The 22419-nt window shown below is 37.1% G+C and overlaps 1 long non-coding RNA gene and 1 pseudogene across 1 annotated transcript in view; one reads left to right on the top strand and one right to left on the bottom strand.

Moving 5' to 3' along the window:
* Positions 1-22419, top strand: part of LOC147828815 (uncharacterized) — a 393678-nt gene that overhangs the window by 76487 nt on the left and 294772 nt on the right. The window lies entirely within an intron of this gene.
* LOC101703877 (exosome complex component RRP45 pseudogene) lies at positions 13018-14360 on the bottom strand (annotated as a pseudogene).

A 22419-nucleotide genomic window follows, 5' to 3' on the forward strand; every position in this document is an offset into this window, starting at 1 on the left:
TTTAGAATTTTTTGTAGGTTTCAATAAGCATGCTATTCATTCATCCTTTCATTCATTCAAATATGCATTAATATAATTCCTGCTCAAATGAATTTATAGTCAAGAAGAGAAATAGACTTAAATCAAATCTTAGGAGTGAATTTAAAGTTATAATCATGCTAAGTGCCTGAAAGCATATATACTGGTTCCCTGAAGGTACAGATCTAAAGAATGAGTAAACATTAAGTGAATATAAAATGTGAAAGTGGTGGGAGTGATGGAGTGGCAGGAAGTGGTGGAAGAAAGTGTTCAAGATGAAAGGAGAATGATGGCCAAAGAGCCAATGGTGGAGGGCATATGTAGGGTTCAAGTTACTGAAAGAATACCATTGTGGCTGGAGGAGAGAGAAGGATGTCTATTATAGGGGAATATGATGGAGATGAAGGTCAGACTTAACCATGCACAATTTTTGAAGACCATTTGAGGCTATTAGTCTTTATCTTAATAGAAATGGAAAGCTACTGACATAGACTAAGTAGGAAGGTGATATGGTAAGATTTCCATTTTGATGAAATCACTGGCTGGAAATAGAGAATGGAAGGGAAAGAATCATCCCTAGAGACTGATTACGAAGTTCTTATAAGCATACAAGTAAAGATGGTGGGAATTTAGACAAGGTAGATAAAGTTGTATAGCTAATGCACTTCACAAAGCCTGCTAATTCCAGTTGCTCATAAGGCTTCATCCATTCAGAGGAAGTACCTCAATAATGAATGAGAAATGTGTGCTAAGGACAGGAAAATGTGTAGAATGATTTCTGAGTTATGGAGTCAACTGAATAGAGGGTGATTTATTCACCATACATGCTTAGATTTGTGACATTAAAAGTATCTTTCTGTAGACTGACATGCAAGGTTTTTGAGCCCTGTCATCTACCATTCATCTGACTATAAAGCACAGTTTATTCATAGTAATGGGAGATCCCTGAGAATTGAATGATGACTTTATGCTTCTATCCCTTTGCTGATCCTATTTTCCCTGACTAAATAAGAATACTTCTCTTCTCTTATTCTGCATAGAAAACTCCTAATTAGAAATGTAAGGCTCTATCCAAAGAAGACCTCATATGGGACCTCATATGCTTCTTGCCAACTCATTTTGCCTAAGGAAGAATGGATTATGATTTCTTAATATCAAGGAAAAAATTGATGTGTAGTACTGTTGATTTGGAGCACTTAAAGCAGAGTTGAGAGGCCTTTGTTACATCTCAGCTACATCTGCAGCTGAACCTTTGAACTGGGTCACAGACACATTTATCCTTAGATGTGAGTTGACCTTTGAAACACAGTTAACTTGGGATGGCCTTCTGACATGGACTCCGTCTCTCAAACTGCCCAAAGACTGATACTGCATTCAGTCTCTTTCTTACAAAATAGCTTAACTTTTTCCAGAACCAATCTTAATTCTAAATAGTGATGTAATTTTCAACCCCCATGTGGTTGAAAGTTATAGATACGGCCACCATTTTGTAAAAATCTCAGAGCACATTTCCAAGATTGCTTGAATCTGTATTTTCCTGGATTGCAATCCTAACTAACCCTAAATAAATGTAATTTTCTTTGTTCTTGACTAGTTTGACTGTATTTGGGTCAATATTATGTTGTCCCTGAACATATTAATATTTAACCAATTGTCAACTGATGATGTCTTCCATTAAACCATGGATACCTTGAGAGCAACGGGTTTTTTTTTCTTCTTCTTTCTTTTTAGAGGTTTATTTCCTTTTTTTTTCTTTTTCCTTTTTTTCAGTGCCGGGAATTGAAGCCAGGGCATTACATCTGCTAGGAAAGCACACTACCTCTGAGCTATACCCTGAACCCCTATTTTTTGTTTTTAATCACAGAGTTTGAAAATAAAATAACAAACCAAGCCTTGCTTAAAGTAACATCTTGACTCTCAACCATTTTCAGAGGCAACCATTTTCAGCAATTTAACCATTTTCTTTTGATCATGTATTGCCATATATCCAAAGAATAAACTTATATTCTTCCTTATTTTCCCATTTTAGATATTATCTACCAACTCACTTCTATGCAACATGATAGCTTTTTTCCCCTTTAATAAGTGATTCAACTTTTCTTCCACATCTTACCCCCAATATTCATTCACTAGTATGTATACAGTCATGTATTTTGCCTCTCATCATTTCAATAGAGCTATATTATAATTTTGGTTACATGAAAATTCAGTATTTAGATTTGTATGAGTTTATATATGCTCTTTAAATGAACCATAAGACATGCATACATAATTTTTTGTTTTCCTTGAGGTTAATAACTTTTTTCTATTTGTTTTGTTTTCTAGGTTCTTATTATGTCAGCTCTCTCAATGTGTTCAAATATGTCAGGTATTCCATAAATTTCATCTTCTTAAAATGCACAAGAAGTGTTGAAAATGGCTTCTTTTCTGTCTTCATATCTAACTGATAGTTTGTCTACTGTAGAAATCTAGCAAATAATTCTAGTAAACAATACATTCTAAGAAATAATTTTGAAGACACTGTGCTACTGAGAAATTTGACTCTATTCTGATTCTTGAAACCTTATATGAAGCTTTTTCTCTTGGGAACCTTATAAAAGATGGGCCTCCAGCAATCAGATAACTTTATATCTTGAATTTCAGTACACAAACATGCATGTTGACATTCTGGAAAGAACATGAGTTAGATAGACTTAAATCTTGGTTCTGCCTAAAACCAATGCTATCTCCAAAATACCAAACTATCAATTGGATAGGGAGAAATTAGAATATTAGATTTACTTTTTAAGTAACAAAGTTGGAGTTCAGCTTCCTTCTGGTCAAATTATGAGTAAATTATGGAATTATAATTCAAATCTTCTTGATTGTTAGTTTCCAATTGCCTGACTGCAGACTTAGTGATACCAGTAAGAGAAAGACTAGAAAAGGAAGATAAACAGCCTAGATTTGAGGAAGACAGATTTTATAAAGTGGAAAGGAAGAAAATGGCATAATTACATGGCATGAGTCCATGAATTAGACACAACCTAAAGATTTAAAAAGTATCTAAAGGCAATTTGTTCTTTATGATTACAAATGAGGAAGAAGAGGTAGAAGGACCCAAACAAATCATCATAAATACACTGCAAATTCTTTAATGAGCTCAGATTTTTAAAGCCATGAACAAAAGATAAAAGAGTACATGACTGAGAATGAATGAGAAACTATCATAGACTGTTAAGAATAGAATCAGAAGGACTGTATCTTCAGATAAGTTGAATTATGAAGAAATATGAAAAGGCCAGAAAAGCTCTTTAACGCTCTGGGATATTAAATTGCAGAAGTGCTAAGTCTTCCTGAGAACTGATGAAAAACAGCTGGGTGAAAAAGAGAAAGGAGAATTCACAAATCTAATTTTGCCTCTATTTCCATATTAGAAAAAAGAAGTATTTGTCAAAAATAGTTCAGAGCTGAGATGTAGTTCAGTGGTAGAATGCTTGCTTAGCTTGCACAAGACCCTGGGTTTAATCTCCAGCACTCAAAGGAGAAGAGTTCACTGATATTGTCAAATAAAGACATCAAAAGCAGCATCTTGCTTTCCTCTACTTCAGAAAGCTCTATTGTATGGATTCCTGAATTGCTATAATGAATTTCAAATAAAGTAATGTCAACTTGGATAATATGCTTTAATTTCTCTAGGTCTTACTCTCCTTATTTGCACAATAAGGGCTGTAGTCTTGAGTTCTCAGTCTCTCTCTCTCTCTATGTGACTATGGTTTTAATCATCATGCTCTATGGTTTTCAAGAGGCAGCTGAGAAATCAAGGTCATAGCAGAATGAGTGCAATCCATGAAAAACAAACTGGCAAGGAGGTCTGTTGACCTTATGTCATCTTAAAATCTCTTGTTAGCAATTGACAGCCCATTTCAAAACATGCAGGTGTAAAAGAGAGCTGACAGGAAAAATTAGGTTATGAAGAGAGAAACCAAGACCCATAGGTTAGACAAAGATTAAGGTTCAAAAGAGAAGAGATCACAAGTGTGTCTGGAGATTAGTAGGTCTGATTTGGCTTTTTAAAGAGCTTATTACTTATTTCCTTCATTTCATAAATTACTATTTTTTCTCTGCCAGCTAATTTTAATATATACTATATTGTTTCCAACACTTGAGTTTAAAGTACAATGTTGTTCTTTGTTTGTTTTTGTTTTTGGTACCAGGGATCAAACTCCGGACCTTGCATTTGCTTGCGAGGCAGGTGATGGAACAACTGAGCTAAATCCCCAGCCCTACAATGTTGTTCTTACTGGGTGTGCTGGCACATGCTTGTAATCCCAGCACTTGAGAGGGTGAAGCAGTAGGATTGGATCTTTGTGAGTTTGAGTCCAGCCTGGGCCACATAGTGAGTTCAAGGTCAGCTTGAACTACATAACAAGACCCTGTCTCAAAAAAACAAAAACAAAATACAATGTTGTTCTTTAAAGTTTAATGTCTCCACTTCTTTTCTTTGTTCATTTTTGAATCTTGGTTCTAGCATCTTGGGAACAGCTCCAAAGGGATCTATTATCATCATTCAATCTTATACTTTCTGAAGTGCAACAACAACAACAAAAACTTAACTTCTCTACAGGGGAATAAAAGAAAAGCCTCAAATACAGTGTTAAAAGAACTACGAAGTGTCAAGAGGTTAGCTTGTTTACAAACTCACAAGTTAGCCTGCACAGTTTGAAAAATGTTGACAGAAGACATAGTATTCCTGAGCCAGACACACGGCTTTGTTAAAGCACAACTGTCAGCATGAGCTTCGTGTCCCCCTCCCCCACTCACCTACCGCGTCCCACAGGGATCATGGAGTTGCAACTAGGTGGGTGCTGTGTAGCGGATTTGCGTCAGAGCTGAAGAATCCAGGTTTAGATACCTCAGCCTCTTGTAAATGACTGTAAGAAAACCTGTCTAAACTTAGCAGTAGAAGGAGTTCTTTGTTATACTGAACAGTATGTTTGCTATTCAAACATCTTTGAAGAGATACTCCAGGAAAAAAGCTGTTAGTGTTCCTGCTTGCAAGAAACTCAGGAAACATGAACATTGTCTCTCACCACCCAGTTTCACACAGTTGCTGCATATTTAACAAAATAAGGCAAAATAAAACAAATACACCCTTTAAAGTTTCATTTAAAGAATTTCCCCAGTTTTTTCAATTGTACATATTTGAATTCATTTTCTTAATAAAATATATATCAGCTAGGTAAATTTTAAGTAATATATTCTCAGTTTTGTATTTCATAGGAACTACATTGTCACCTACTGGAAAAACTTTTGAAGGATGACAGTTCATAAAAGAGTCAAATATAACACCTTTTTATTCTATTTTAGATTTGGAGGATAGGGTAAAAAAAAAAAATCTCAGCAGAAGAAAGGTGGGGAAGTAGCTCAGTAGCAGAATGCTTGCCTAGCATGCAGAAGGCCCTGGGTGTGATCCTCAGCACCATCAAAACCAAAATAAAACGACTTAGCCATAAAAAGTTTTACCTTTTCATTGCTATTGCATCTTTTATTATTTAATTTGTATTAAAAGATTTAAAAGATTTTGATATTAAAACAGAGAAGTTCAATGTATTATTGTCAAAGCTCTTAATATAGCAGACGCTTTTTAAAAAAATAACTTTATTCTCAAACACACATACATACAAAAAATTAAAACCATTCAAAGGAGAATAATGCAAGGGGAAAAAAAACTACAATAATATTCAAATACAGTAGAACTCAACAAAAACAAAACTGAAAAGCACTTAAACATTTTTCCATGTAACTTAAAAAAGCATCTCAAGCACCAACAAGACACCAGAGGATGTAATTTGTTTCAGAAAGATCCCCCAAACCATCACTGAACAAATAATGATCTGGAAAAAACTCCAGTTAGTTAGCAGATTCCACATAAGCCAAACTTCTCTCTAATTTAAATTTCGATACAGTCATATGACACGCGATGGAAACACTTTTAGCAGACACTTTTATGATAAGATGATGTTATGAAATTTATTGTAAACATGAAAATTAATAGGCTGTTACTTATACTGTACCATACAATTGTGCAATAAGGACAATGAACCATAAGGTGTTAAAACATATTATTTCTGAATATTTCTGGGAAAATTCCAAAATATATCAGCTGTTTTTGGAGCTCAGAACAAAATATCACAAAGTATGGTGTTGTGGCATGCTGAGTTGTTTGAATTGAATGAACTTGGAAAGGCCTCAGAAGCAGGTTCTCTCTGACCTTCTGCCGTCCTCCTTCTGTCCCCTTTTCTCCCCCTGAAATCAATCAAATAAACTGGAATTCCTCTTCTTAAAGGTCAGTCATATAAACTAGAACTCTTCCTCTTCAAGGCAAGCCGTAAAACCTAGTATTATCAGTCTCTAACCTTTTCCCCTTGAGATCCTCATTCTAGAGGGGCCCTGCCCCAGACTGAGGGGGAAATAATACTACATATAGAGGCCAAGAAGAATCTCAAAAAATAGACTAAGTTGTCCCAGTTAATTATCATTTGATTATGCAATTTTTGGTTCAATCATATTTCTATGTGGTTGTCCAATCTTCATTAAACCTAAGCATTAAAATATGTAGATTTCCTTGGGGATTTGGGTCTTCATTTCTTAAGGTTCCTATGTTGGCTAAACTTTGATTAAATAATTTTGTTATGCTTTTCTCTTGTTAGTCTTTCTTATAAATGTGTCAGCCTTGAACCATGAGATTGCTGAAGAAAAGGTATTAGACTTTTTTCCTTTATACTATTGGCCCCCAACCTTTTTAGCATCAGGGGTCAGTTTCATGGAAGATAATTCTTCCATGAAAAATTGTGAGGGTTGGGGAGAGATGGTTCTGAGAGGATTCCAGAGCATTATATTTATTGTACAGTTTATTTTTATTATTACATTGTACTATATAATTAAATAATTGTATAGTTTACCATAATGTAGAATCAGTGGGAGCCCTGAAATTATTTTCCTAAAACTAGATGGTCCCATCTGGATGTGATGGGAGATAGTGACACAAGAGTGTGTAGTTTATGTCCAATCTACTTCATAATCTTATTTTCATTGCTGTCACTACAGAAAACCCTGCTTCACAAAGATAAGATGTTGGCAATGAAGTAGGCTTTACAGTGCTTTTATAGCAATTTTAGGATATTCCTCCTTGACTCTAATCCAGAATATATGGAAATTTGAAGTTGTCTCAAGCATACTTTTAAGTCCACCATCATTTTCAATCTAAGCAGTTTATCCTCTGCTAGCATAGACAAAGTTGATTCACCTGGATTATTCACAAACAGGTTGTGGATCCATTCCTTTCCAGTCTTGGGGTTATTTGTGGCAAGTAATGATCAGACTCTTTTAAAACCTGAAATAGGTAATTATACCCCAGCTAGCACAAAGAAGGCCCTGGATCAGACTTAGAATCTCTGCTAATGCCTGAAACATGTCAAAAATCCCAACGTTCATTTGTCACCCCCATAATTCCAGTTCAGCTTTGAATGCAGCCACTTTATTTTTTTTAAATTTTATTTTATTGGTACAATTTAGGTATACAATATAATGATATTCATCATTGGAAATTTGCACCTTTACATAATCTCTCTTGGTTCTTATTTTTCCCCCTTCCCCTGCCCTCCCTTCAACCCCTCCATCCCTCCCTATTTACAAAGACTTTGTTTCCATTTTTTCATTTTCTCATTAATTCTATTCCCTTCTTTCCTTTCCCCTACCCCTCCCACTTCCCTTTTCTCTTTGCCCCTTTTCTTCCTATTTCACATTATCTATTATACCATTTAGTCCTTATTTACACTTTCAGTTCCTCACACTAGAGAAACTATTTGGTATTTACACATGTGTGTTTTACTTATTTCACTTCAGCGTATTGGCTCAATGTGCATCCATTTAGCTATAAATGTCTCTAATTTCTCATTTTTTTATGACTTAGCAGTACTCCATTTTATAAAAAAACTACACTTTCTTTATCTAGTCTCCAGATGATGGGCATTTGGGCTGCTTCCAAGTTTTAGCTATTACATATTGTGCTGCTATGAACATGGGTGCACATATATCACGGTGGTATGATTCTTTTAACTCTTTGGGGAAGATACCCAGCAGGGGAATAGCTGGGTCAAATGAGACTTTCAGTCCTAGTTCTTTGAGGTATCTCCATACTGATTTCCACAGTGGTTGCACCAGTCTACACTGCCACCAGCAGTGGAGAAGTGTTCCTCTTTCCCCACAGCCCCACTAGCATTTGTTATTGGTTGATTTCATGATAGCCGCCATTCTTTCTGGAGTGAGGTGGAATCTCAGCATTGTTTTCACTTGTATCTCTCAAATGACCACTGATGTTGAACACATTTTCATATGTTTATTTGCCATTTCTACTTCTTTGTGTGAGAAATGTCTGTTCATTTCAGATGCCCATTTTTGGATTGGTTCTTTAAATTTGGGAGGTCTGATTTTTTTCAGTTCTTTATAGATTCGAGATAGTAGACCTTTGTCTGAGGAACAGCAGGTGAAAAGTTTTTCCCACATTTTCATTTCTTTTGGTGGTTTCTCTTGCTGTCCAGAAGCTGTTTAATGAGAAGAGATCCAACTGGTTGATTGTTAGTGTTAGTTCACAGGCAACTCAGGTTTTGTTCATAAAATCTTTTCCTACACCAATGTCTTCAAGAGTTCTACCTAACCTCTGCTCCAGCCAGTTTAGCATTTCTGTTTTAATATTTAGATCTTTAATCCATTTCTATTTTCATTTAGTGGATGGTGAAAGATATATGTCTACTTTTAATCTTTGGCAAGTTGAAACCTAATTTCTCCAGCACCATTTATTAAAGAGGCTATCTTTCCTCCAGTGAGGGTGTTTGGCTCCTTTGTCGAAGATGAGATGGCTGAGTGTGTCTGGCATTGTTTCTGCATCTTCTAATCTGTTTCACTGGTCCTCAAGTCTGTTTCATTGCTAGTACCATTCTGTTTTTATCACAGTAGCTTTGTAGTATAGTTGCAGGTTGGGGATTGTGATACCCCCTGCCATGTCTCTGTTACCTAGAATTGCTTTTGCTATTCTGGGTTCCTTCTTGTTCCAAATGAATTTCTGGATTGTTTTTTCAAGGTACGTGAAGTATGCTGCTGGGATTTCAATTGAAATTGCATTGAATCAATATAGCAGTTTTGGAAGTGTGGCCGTTTTCACTATATTGATGCTTCCTTCCCAGGAGCAAGGGGTGTCTTTCCATTTTCTGATATCATCTTCAATCTCTCTTCTCAGAGTGCTATAGTTTTCAGAGAAGAGGTCTTTGATTTCTTTCATTAGGTTGATTCCTAGGTATTTCAGTTTCTTGGATGCTATTGTGAAGGGAATTTTGGCCCTATTTCTGTCTCGGTGAGTCTATTGTTCATGTAGAGGAAAGCTATCAATTTTTGTGTGTTGACACTGTAATCAGCTATTCTACTGAATTTGGTTATTAAGTCTAGAAGACTTTTGGTGGAGTTCTTGGGGTCTTCTATATAGAGTATCATGTCATCTGCAAATAATGACAGTTTGACTTCATTTTCTATCTTTATTCCTTTTATTTCTTTTTGTTGTTGTTAAATTCTTTTATTGGTACATTGTAGGTATACAACACAACTACATTTCTCATTGGGAATTGTACCTTTACATAATGCATCTTGGTGCTTATTTTTTCCCCATTTCTAGCCCTCCCTTCACACCCTTCACCCTTCCCTATTTACAAAGACTTTATTTCCATTTTTTCCATTTCTCATCATTTTACCTTTCCCTTCTTTCCTTTCCCCTGTGCCTCCCACTACCCCTACCCCTTTGGACCTTTTCTTCCAATTATACATTATCGATTATTCATTCTAATCATTGGTACATTTTAGGTATACAATATAATGACATTCATCAATGGAAATTTGCACCTTTACACAGTCTCTCTTGGTTCTTATTTTTCACCCTTGTCTAGCCTTCCCTTCAACCCCTCCATTCCTCCCTATTTACAAAGATTTTGTTCCTATTTTTCCATTTTCTCATATTAATCCCATTCCCTTCTATCCTTTCCCCTAGCCCTCCCACTTCCTTCCCCTTTGCCCCTTTTCTTCCTATTTCATATTACCTATTATACATTTAGTCCTTATTTACACTTTCAGTTTCTCACACCAGAGAAACTATTCGGTATTTATACATGTGTGTCCTATTTATTTCACTTAAGAGTATCGCCTCAATGTGCATCCACTTAGCTATAAATGTCTCTAATTTCTCATTTTTTATGGCTGAGTAGTACTCCATTTTATAAAAAACTCACATTTTCTTTATCCAGTCTCCAGTTGATGGGCATTTGGGCTGTTTCCAAGTTTTAGCTATTACAAACTGTGCTGCTATGAACATGGGTGCACATATATCACTGTGGTATGATTCTTTTAATTTTTGGGGGAAGATCCCCAGCAGTGGAATAGCGGGGTCAAATGAGATTTCCAGTCCTAGTTCTTTGAGGTATCTCCATACTGATTTCCAGAGTGGTTGCACCAGTCTACACTCCCACCAGGAGTGGAACAGGGTTCCTCTTTCTGCACAGCCCCGCCAGCATTTGTTATTGGTTAATTTCACTATAGCAGCCATTCTTTCTGGAGTGAGGTGGAATCTCAGTGTTGTTTTCATTTGTATCTCTCAAATGATCAGTGATGTTGAACATTTTTTCATGTATTTATTTGCTATTTCTAATTCTTTGAGAAATATCTGTTCATTTCAGATGCCCATTTTTGGGTTGGGTCTTTAAATTTGGGAGGTCTGATCTTTTTAAGTTCTTTGTAGATTTAAGATAGTAGACCTTTGTCTGAGGAAGAGCAAGTGAAGATTTTTTCCCACATTGTGGGTTGTCTCTTCACACTGTTGGTGGTTTCTCTTGATGTGCAGAAGCTTTTTAATAAGAAGAGATCCCACTTGTTGATTGTTTGTGCTAGTTCATGGTCAACTGAGGTTTTGTTCATAAAATCTTTTCCTACACCAATGTCTTCAAGGGCTCTACCTAACCTCTGTTCCAACTGGTTCAGAGTTTCTATTGTAATATTTAGATCTTTAATCCATTTTGATTTTAGTTTAGTGCATGGTGAGAGATATAGGTCTAGTTTTAGTCTTTGGCAAGTTGAAACCCAATTTTTCCAGCACCATTTATTAAAGAGGCTATCTTTCCTCCAGTGAGGGTGTTTGGCTCCTTTGTCAAAGATGAGATGGCTGAGTGTGTCTGGAGTTGTTTCTGCATCTTCTAATCTGTTCCTCTGGTCCTCAGATCTGTTTCTTTGCCAGTTCCATGCTGTTTTTATCACAGTAGCTTTGTAGTATAGTTGCAGGTTGGGGATTGTGATACCCCCTGCCATGTCTCTGTTACCTAGAATTGCTTTTGCTATTCTGGGACTCTTCTTGTTCCAAATGAATTTCTGGATTGTTTTTTCAAGGTACGTGAAGTATGCTGCTGGGATTTCAATTGGGATTGCATTGAATCAATATAGCAGTTTTGGAAGTGTGGCCGTTTTCACTATATTGATGCTTCCTTCCCAGGAACAGGGGATGTCTTTCCATTTTCTGATATCATCTTCAATCTCTCTTTTCAGCGTGCCATAGTTTTCAGAGAAGAGGTCTTTGATTTCTTTTGTTTGGTTGATTTCTAGGTATTTCAGTTTTTTGGATGCTATTGTGAAAGGAATTATTTGCCCTATTTCTCTCTCAGTGAGTCTGTCATTCGTGTAGAGGAAAGCTATTGATTTTTGTGTGTTGACCTTGTAACCAGCTACTTGACTGAATTTGGTTATTAAGTCTAGAAGACTTTTGGTGGAGTTCTTGGGGTCTTCTATGTAGAGTAGCATGTCATCTGCAAATAATGACAATTTGACTTCTTCATTACCTATCTTTATTCCTTTTATTTCTTTCTCTTGTCTAATTGCCGTGGCTAATGTTTCCAGAACTATATTGAATAAGAGTGGTGATAGTGGACATCCTTGTCTTGTTCGTGATTTTAGTGTGAAGGATTTCAGTTTTTGACCATTTAGTATGATATTGGCTGTTGGTTTTTCATAGATGGCTTTTATCAGATTGAGGTAGAGACCATCTATTCCAATTTTTTGTAGGGTTTCTATCATAAATGCATGTTGGATTTTGTCAAATGCTTTTTCTGCGTCTATGGAGATAATCATATGGTTTTTGTCCTTGGCTCTATTGATATAGTGTATTACATTGATTAATTTTTGTATATTGAACCATCCCTGCATCCCTGGGATGAATCCCACTTGATCAGGGTGTATGATCTTCTTGATGATCTTCTGCATTCTGTTTGCCATTATCTTATTAAGGATTTTTGCATCTATGTTCATTAGTGAGATTGGCCTATAGTTCTCCTTTTTGATTGGGTCTTTCTCTGCTTTGGGGATCAAGGTGATGCTTACTTCCAGGAATGAATTTGGGAGTATTGCTTCTCTTTCAATTTCATTGAAGAGTTTAAACAGTAGTGGCAGCAGTTCCTCTCTAAATGTCTTGTAGAATTCAACAGTGAAGCCATCATGGCCTGGGCTTTTCTTAGTTGATAAATTTTTAATTACATTTTCAATTTCTTTGGTTGATATTGGGTTGTTTAGAATTTTTAGGTCTTCTTCATTCAACTTTGGTAGTTCATATGTATCTAGGAATCTGTCCATTTCTTCTGTTTTCCATCTTATTGGCATATAGGTTCTGGAAGTAGGTATTGATGATCCTCTGGATTTCTGCTGGGTCTGTTGTAATTTCATCCTTTTCATTCTTAATTGCATGAATTTGGGCCTTTTCTTTCCTTTTTCTGATAAGGTTGTTCAAGGGTTTGTCAATTTTCTTTTGAAGAACCAACTCTTGGCTTCATTGATTTTTTGTATTGTTCTGTTATTCTCCATTGCATTGATTTCTCCTCTCATCTTTTTTTTTTAAGCAATGAATAAATATCCTTTTAATAGTTATCTATATATATACAAACATACAACTATATTAGCCTTAGTAGCTGTGTTCTTTTTTCTCTTTTACATTGGCTTTTTACTTGGTGCTTTTTCTTGTTTTGCACTGGTGGTCTGCATTCTTATTTTCTTTGGGTTCTTGTCTGGTTCTAAAATGATCATTTCTTCTTCTTCACTATCTGAGAGTACTATTGGGTCATCTTGGCTTCCAATATCAGAAGCTTCTGCTCCAGTGTCCATTTTTATATTGTCAAGAATGACAGCTTCATCACTGCCACCTTCATCCTCATCTTTCTCAGAGTCTTCAAGATCACCCCAGGAGTTTTCTACTCCTTCTCTAATCTGGGCAGTTCCAGAGGTCCAGAGCACAGGCTTAGAAACAACTTCTGAAGGAGGTTCAGCTTCAGCAGTGATTTCTCCTGCTTTCTCCTCAACATCAGAGGTATCAATGGGGGTTTTTCCATTTTAAATGTGATCCTTTTATTTGCTATCGATTTTGCAAAGCTGAACTTTCCACCTTCTTTCCTCACTTTCTGGTTGTTTTCCAAAGTTTTCTGAATTAGCTCTGTAATTTCTGCTACTTTCACACCAGTTATTTTACTACATCTCAAAACCTGATCTTTTAGTAGCATTATTCCACCACTATACTGAATGGTACAGATCTCTCGATGCTTGTTCATGGCAATCACCAGCAAACCATCCATTACACATTCTTCTCATTCATTTGGATCCACCAATAAGTATGTTCCTTGCTGAAAGAAGGCAAAACTGACACAAATGGGCATGTGGTGGATGCTCAATGCTACAGGATCATGCTCTTCAGGTGTATACAATGTGACTTCTCCTTGGACAGAGACATCAGGTCTTCGGAAGTGACATGAGGCAACAATTGCATCAATGCTGGCAGCATCAGTAATATTTCCATCATGATTTAATAAGTGTATGTCCACACGTATTTGCCAAACCTTTTCACCAGCAACAGCACAGAGAGATTCAGTGTCTGTACACTTCAAATTTCTTAGACATCTTTCCAAGAGTCGATTCAACTTCACCAAGAGATCTGACTGCCTGCCAGGTTCAAAAGCTGGAGCAGCCATCTGAGAGAGTTCAAGGTTAAAGAAAAGAATACCTTCTGTTGCCCTATTGAGTTTTGGAGCAACAAGTTCACAGGAAACCTGTCCAAGAACTCTTGTTTTCCCAAGTTCCACAATACAGCACCCATAATCAGTTCCAAATGAGATCTTGATGTTCCTATAATCATAGGTTTGTCTGCCATCCAGCTGCTTCTTTTCTTCGATGGCACAGAGCAGGAAGCGGTGCTCACAGTTCAAGAGCAGCGTTTCCTTCATGATGTAGGGTCACAGCTGTACGGGAACAGGAGTCAGTGGGCAAGGGAGTCCTGAACCTCTTCATGCTGGCCCACCTCGCTGTGCATCGCCTCCTCTGATCTTTATAATTTCCTACCTTGTATGAGCTCTAGGGTTGTCCAGCTCTTCTTTTTCTAGAAGCTTGAGGTTCAGCATCAGGTTGTTTAATTGGGCTCATTCTGTTTTCCTAATATGCGTATTCACTGCTATGAATTTCCCTCGTAAGACTGCTTTCATTGTGTCCCATAGATTCTGGTATGTTGTATTGTCATTGTCATTTAATTGAAGGAACTGTCTGATTTCTTCTTATTTCATTTCTTTTTTTTATATTAAATTCTTTTATTGGTACATTGTAGGTATACAACACAATTACATTTCTCACTGGGAATTGTACCTTTACATAATGCATCTTGGTTCTTATTTTTTTCCCATTTCTAGCCCTCCCTTCACGCCCTCCACTCTTCCCTATTTATAAAGGCTTTATTTCCATTTTTTCCATTTCTCATCATTTTGCCCTTCCCTTCTTTCCTTTCCCCTGCCCCTCCCACTACCCCTACACCTTTGGACCTTTTCTTCCTATTTTACATTATCGATTATTCATTCTAATCACTGGTACATTTTAGGTATACAATATAATGACATTCATCATTGGAAATTTGCACCTTTACATAGTCTCTCTTGGTTCTTATTTTTCACCCTTGCCCAGCCCTCCCTTCAACCCCTCCATTCTTCCCTATTTACAAAGATTTTGTTCCTATTTTTCCATTTTCTCATATTAATCCCATTCCCTTCTATCCTTTCCCCTAGCCCTCCCACTTCCTTCCCCTTTGCCCCTTTTCTTCCTATTTCATATTACCTATTATACATTTAGTCCTTATTTACACTTTCAGTTTCTCACACCAGAGAAACTATTTGGTATTTATACATGTGTGTCCTATTTATTTCACTTAAGAGTATCACCTCAATGTGCATCCACTTAGCTATAAATGTCTCTAATTTCTCATTTTTTATGGCTGAGTAGTACTCCATTTTATAAAAAACTCACATTTTCTTTATCCAGTCTCCAGTTGATGGGCATTTGGGCTGTTTCCAAGTTTTAGCTATTACAAACTGTGCTGCTATGAACATGGGTGCACATATATCACTGTGGTATGATTCTTTTAATTCTTTGGGGAAGATCCCCAGCAGATGAGTAGTGGAGTCAAATGGGATTTCCAGTCCTAGTTCTTTGAGGTATCTCCATACTGATTTCCAGAGTGGTTGCACAAGTCTACACTCCCACCAGCAGTGGAGCCGGGTTCCTCTTTCTGCACAGCCCCGCCAGCATTTGTTATTGGTTGATTTCATGGTAGCAGCCATTCTTTCTGGAGTGAAGTGGAATCTCAGTGTTGTTTTCATTTGCATCTCTCGAATGACCAGTGAACATTTTTTCATGTATTTATTTGCTATTTCTAATTCTTTGAGAAATGTCTGTTCATTTCAGATGCCCATTTTTGGATTGGGTCTTTAAATTTGGGAGGTCTGATCTTTTTAAGTTCTTTATAGATTCAAGATAGTAGACCTTTGTCTGAGGAAGAGCAAGTGAAGATTTTTTCCCACATTGTGGGTTGTCTCTTCACACTGCTGGTGGTTTCTCTTGCTGTGCAGAAGTCTTTTAATAAGAAGAGATCCCACTTGTTGATTGTTTGTGCTAGTTCATGGTCAACTGAGGTTTTGTTCATAAAATCTTTTCCTACACCAATGTCTTCAAGGGCTCTACCTAACCTCTGTTCCAACTGGTTCAGAGTTTCTATTTTAATATTTAGATCTTTAATCCATTTTGATTTTAGTTTAGTGCATGGTGAGAGATACAGGTCTAGTTTTAATCTTTGGCAACTTGAAGCCTAATTTCTCCAGCACCATTTATTAAAGAGGCTATCTTTCCTCCAGTGAGGGTGTTTGGCTCCTTTGTCAAAGATGAGATGGCTGAGTGTGTCTGGAGTTGTTTCTGCATCTTCTAATCTGTTCCACTGGTCCTCAAGTCTATTTCATTGCCAGTACCATGCTGTTTTATCACAGTAGCTTTGTAGTATAGTTGCAGGTTGGGGATTGTGATACCCCCTGCCATGTCTCTGTTACCTAGAATTGCTTTTGCTATTCTGGGTCTCTTCTTGTTCCAAATGAATTTGTGGATTGTTTTCTCGAGGTCTATGAAGTATGATGCTGGGATCTCAATTGGAATTGCATTAAATCTATTTAGTAGTTTTGGAAGTATGGCCATTTTCACTATATTAATCCTTCCTACCCAGGAGCAGGGGATGTCTTTCCATTTTCTGATATCATCTTCAATCTCTGTTTTCAGCGTGCCATAGTTTTCAGAGAAGAGGTCTTTTATTTCTTTTGTTAGGTTAATTCCTAGGTATTTCAGTTTTTTGGATGCTATTGTGAAAGGAATTATTTGCCCTATTTCTCTCTCAGTGAGTCTGTCATTTGTGTAGAGGAAAGCTATTGATTTTTGTGTGTTGACGTTGTAACCACCTACTTGGCTGAATTTGGTTATTAAGTCTAGAAGACTTTTGGTGGAGTTCTTGGGGTCTTCTATATAGTGTATCATGCCATCTGCAAATAATGACAATTTGACTTCTTCATTACCTATCTTTATTCCTTTTATTTCTTTCTCTTGTCTAATGGCCGTGGCTGATGTTTCCAGAACTATATTGAACAAGAGTGATGATAGTGGACATCCTTGTCTTGTTCGTGATTGGAGTGTGAAGGATTTCAGTTTTTGACCATTTAGTATGATATTGGCTGTTGGTTTTCCATAGATGGCTTCTATCAGTTTGAGGTAGAGACCATCTATTCCAATTTTTTTAGGGTTTTTATCATAAATGCATGTTGGATTTTGTCAAATGCTTTTTCTGCATCTATGGAAATAATCATATGGTTTTTGTCCTTAGCTCTATTGATATAGTGTATTACATTGATTGATTTTTGTATATTGAACCATCCCTGCATCCCTGGGATGAATCCCACTTGATCAGGGTGTATGATCTTCTTGATGATCTTCTGCATTCTGTTTGCCATTATGTTTTGAAGGATTTTTGCATCTATGTTCATTAGGGAGATTGGCCTATAGTTCTCCTTTTTGATTGGGTCTTTCTCTGCTTTGGGGATCAAAGTGATGCTTGCTACCAGGAATGAATTTGAAAGTATTGCTTCCCTTTCAATTTCATTGAAGAGTTTAAACAGTAGTGGCAGCAGTTCCTCTCTAAATGTCTTGTAGAATTCAGCATTGAAGCCATCATGGCCTGGGCTTTTCTTAGTTGATAAGTTTTTAATTACATTTTCAATTTCATTGGTTGATACTGAGTTGTTCAGAATTTTCAGGTCTTCTTCATTCAACTTTGGTAATTCATATGTATCTAGGAATCTGTCCATTTCTTCTGTGTTGTCCATCTTTTTGGCATATAGGTTCTGGAAGTAGGTATTGATGATCCTCTGGATTTCTGCTGGGTCTGTTGTCATTTCACCCTTTTCATTCCTAATTGCATGTATTTGGGCCTTTTCGCTCCTTTTTCTGACAAGGTTGGCTAAGGGTTTGTCAATTTTGTTGATTCTTTTGAAGAACCAACTCTTGGCTTCATTGATTTTTTGTATTTTTCTCTTAGTCTCCATTGCATTGATTTCTCCTCTAATCTTTATAATTTCCTCCCTTGCATGAGATTTGAGGTTGTCCTGCTCTTGTTTTTCTAAATGCTTGAGTTTCAGCATCAGGTTGTTAAATTGGGCTTATTCTATTTTCCTAATATGTGTATTCACTGCTATGAATTTCCCTCGTAAGACTGTTTTCATTGTGTCCCACAGATTCCGATATGTTGTATTGTCATTGTCCTTTAATTGAAGGAACTGTCTGATTTCTTCTTTAATTTCCTCTGTGACCTATTGGTTATTCAGAAGTGTGTTGCTCAATTTCCACATGTTTATAAAATTTTTCGAGTTTCTTTTGCTATGGATCTCCAATTTCATTGCATTATGGTCTGATAATATACAGGGGATATCTTCAATTCCTTTGCACTTACTTAATCGTGTTCTATGTGTGACTGAGGTGGTGTATTTTTGAGAATGACCCAAGTGCAGCTGCGAAGAATGTGTATTTAGATTTTGTGTGGTGGAACACTCTTTAAACATCTGCTAAGTTCATTTGTTGAAGAGTTCGATTGAGTTGTAGTATTTCAGTACTTATTTGTTGTCTAGTAGATCTATCTATTTGTGACAGTGGGGTGTTGAGTTCCTCCACTACAATTGTATTAGTGCACATATGACTTTTCATGTCCATTAGTATTTGTTTTATATAGTTGGGTGTACTAGTGTTTGGTGCATAGATATTTATGATTGTCATCTCTTCCTCTTGGATTGTTCCCTTTACAAGGATGTAGTATCCTTCTTCATCTCTCTTAATCAGTGTTGGTTTAAAATCTACTTGATCTGCAAAGAGGATAGCTACTCCTGCTTTTTTTTGAGGTTCCTGTCGCATGCAGTATTGTTTTCCACCCTTTAACTTTCAGTCTGTGAGTTTCCTTTTGAATTAAGTGTGTTTCTTGTATGCAGCATATTGTTGGATTTTGCTTCTTGACCCATTCTGCCAGTCTATTTCTTTTGATTGGTGAATTGAGACCATTAACATTGATGGTTATAACTGAAACGTATTGACTTGTCATTGCCATGACTTTTTCTTTTTGTTGGGGTCTCCCCCTTTACATTTAATTTCTTGTCATGCCAGCTGGGTTCATTCTGCTTTACTTCCTGTGGTTGTGATCCTCAATGTCTGTTCCTTGGATACTGTGTAAAATTCTTTGGAGTGTTGGTTTGGTATTCACGAAGTTCCTAAGGTGCTGTTTGTCATGAAAGTATCTTATTTCTCCATCCATTTTGAAAGATAGTTTTGCAGGGTACATCAATCTGGATTGGAGGCTGTTTTCTTTTAGGGCTTGGAATATGTCCCTCCAAGCTGTTCTTGCCTTGATGGTTTGTGTTGAGAAGTCTGCTGTGATTCTGATGGGCTTTCCTTTGTATGTGATTTGTTTCTTTTCTCTGACTGCTCGTAGCACTTTGTTCTTCTGTTGAGTTTCTGGAATGTTAACAATTATATGCCTATGTGTAGATTTTTTTTGATCAAGGCTATTTGGAGTCCTATATGCCTCACTTATCTGTATGTCAAGTTCTTTTCCCCTGCTTGGGAAGTTTTCTGACATTATTTCCGTGAAGAGTTTTTTTTTTATGTCATCTGCACTCTCTCTTGCTTCTTCATTGACTCCAATCAGTCTTATGTTTTTCTTTGCATCATCTAGCAGCTGCTGGATTGATTTCTCATGTTCCCTTATAATTTTGAAGCAATTTTTCTTTTCCTGGTCATCACTAATTGCAATCCTGTATTCTATATCTGAAATTCTGTCCTCACATTGGCTCATTCTGCTGTGTAGACTTTCAGTGGAGATTTTCATCTCCTGGAAATCTATTTGTATCTGTTTTATGGTTTCCATTTGTTTCCTATGTTGGGATTCCATCATGTTCCTCAGCTCCTCTCTAGATTTATTAATCACGTCTTGCACTAGGAGCACAATTTCTCCTGTTATCTGAGAAATTATTTCTGGTTTCATTTTTTCCAGATCCCCTTTTGTTGCCAGTTCAGTGGGTCCAGGTGGTTGAGTATCAGAATGTTCCATCTCATTTCCCTTTGGGGTTGCTGCAGGTGATCTAGAAGTCTGGTTTTGAGACTTATTTACGTGTTTTCTCATTTCGACTTGGGGGGGGGGTTTGGGGGGTGCTGTTGGCGCCTGCGAGGATCACCTCCTCTGAGCTGGGAAAGGTGGGATAGGGGCCAGGAGTGGCAGTAGGGATGATGGCCCAGAAGCCCCTTCCTCTGGAAAGGGAGTGGCCAGACAGAAGGCAGCCCAAAAGCCCTTTCCTCTGGGCTGGGGGCAGTGGGAGGAACGGTGGCCAGGAAGCCACTTCCTCTGGACCAGGAGGAGTGGGACGATGGGTCAGAAGCCCCTACCGCTGGGCCGGGAACAGCGTGACCCAGTAGCGTGGTTTGTTGTTCCAATGTCCTCTGTGTCTCTGTAGTGTGGAACCAGGAGTCTGTACAGAGGAGCGTGGTGTGCGGGGGTGTCCAGTGGATTGCTGCTGGGGTGTGGGCCGATTTGGCGTGTTCCTCATGACTTGCCTATTCCTTTTATTTCTTTCTCTTGTCTAATTGCCAAGGCTAATGTTTCCAAAACTGTGTTGAACAAGAGTGGTGATAGTGGACATCCTTGTCTTGTTCCTGATTTTAGGATTTCAGTTTTTGACCATTTAGTATGATATTGGCTGTTGGTTTTTCACAGATGGCTTCATCAGATTGAGGTAGAGACTGTCTATTCCAATTTTTTGTAGGGTTTTTGTCATAAATGCATGTTGGATCTTGTCAAATGCTTTTTCTGCATCTATTGAGATGATCATATGGTTTTTGTCCTTGGCTCTATTGATATAGTGTATTACATTGTTCAGTGAAGCCATAAGGACTCAGGCTTTTCTTAGTTGGTAAGTTTTTAATTACGTTTTCAATTTTATTGGTTGATACTGGGTTGTTTAGAATTTTTAGGTCCTCTTCGCTCAACTTTGCTAATTCATACGTACCTAGGAATCTGTCCATTTCTTTTGTGTTTTCCATCTTATCGTGGTATAGGTCCTGGAAATAGGTGTTGATGATCCTCTGGATTTCTGCTGGGTCTGTTGTAATTTCATCCTTTTCATTCCTAATTGCATGGATTTGGGCCTTTTCTTTCCTTTTTCTGATAAGGTTGGCTAATAGTTTGTCAATTTTGTTTATTCTTTTGAAGAACCAACTCTTGGCTTCATTAATTTTTTTTATTGTTCTCTTAGTCTCCATAGAATTAATTTCTGCTCTGATCTTTATAATTTCCTCCCTTGTATGAGCTTTGGTTTTGTCCTGCTCTTCTATTTCTAGAAGTTTGAAGTTCAGCATCAAGTTTAATTGGGCTCTCTCTGTTGTCCTAATATGAGTATTCAGTGCTATGAATTTCCCTCATAAGACTGCTTTCATTGTGTCCCATAGATTCTGATATGTTGTATTGTCATTGCCATTTAATTGTAGTAACTGTCTGATTTCTTCTTTATTTTCTTCTGTGACTCATTGGTTATTCAGAAGTGTGTTGTTTCATTACCATGTTTTTATGTAAGTTTTGCAGTTTCTTTTGCTATTGATCTCAAATTTCATCAAACTATGGTCTGATAATATACAGGGGATAACTTCAATTCCTTTGCACTTACTTAAACACTTTCTATGAGTGAGTATGTGGTCTATTTTGGAGAATAACCCATGTACAACTGAAAAGAATGTGTATTTAGATTTTGTGTGGTGGGACACTCTGTAAACATCTGCTAAGTTCATTTGTTCAAGAGTTCAATTGAGTTCTAGTATTTCATTACTCTTTTTTGTCTAGTTGATCTATTAGTGACAGTGTGATATTGAGGTCCCCCATTACTAGTGTATTAGTGCATATATGACTTTTCACGTCCGTTAGTATTTGTTGTATATAGTTGGGCGCACTAGTTTTTGGTGCATAGATATGTATCATTTTCATCTTTCCTCTTGGATTGTTCCCTGTACAAGGATGTAATGTCCTTCTTTGTCTCTTTTAATCAGTGTTGGTTTGAAATCCACTTGATGTACAAAGAGGATAGCTACTCCTGCTTCTTTTTGGGTTCCTGTCGCATGGAGTACTGTTTTCCTCCCTTTACCTTTCAGTCTATGAGTTTCCCTTTGATTTAATTTTATTTTTTGTATGCAGCATATTGTTGGATCTTGCTTCTTGACCCATTCTCCCAGTCTATTTCTTTTTTATGGTGAATTGAGACCATTAACATTGATGGGTATATCTGATACAGATTGACTTATCGTTGTCATGACTTTTTCTTTTTGTTGGATTCTCCCCATTTTTGTTTAATTTCTTGTCATGCCTGATGGATTCATTCTGCTGGGCTTTCTGGGCTTGTGATCCTCATTTTTTTCTCTTAG

The sequence above is a fragment of the Heterocephalus glaber genome, unplaced genomic scaffold (genome assembly GCF_053883595.1).
Source record: "Heterocephalus glaber isolate CG9 unplaced genomic scaffold, H.glaber_assembly_v1.0 deba00000901, whole genome shotgun sequence".
NCBI lineage: Eukaryota > Metazoa > Chordata > Mammalia > Rodentia > Bathyergidae > Heterocephalus > Heterocephalus glaber.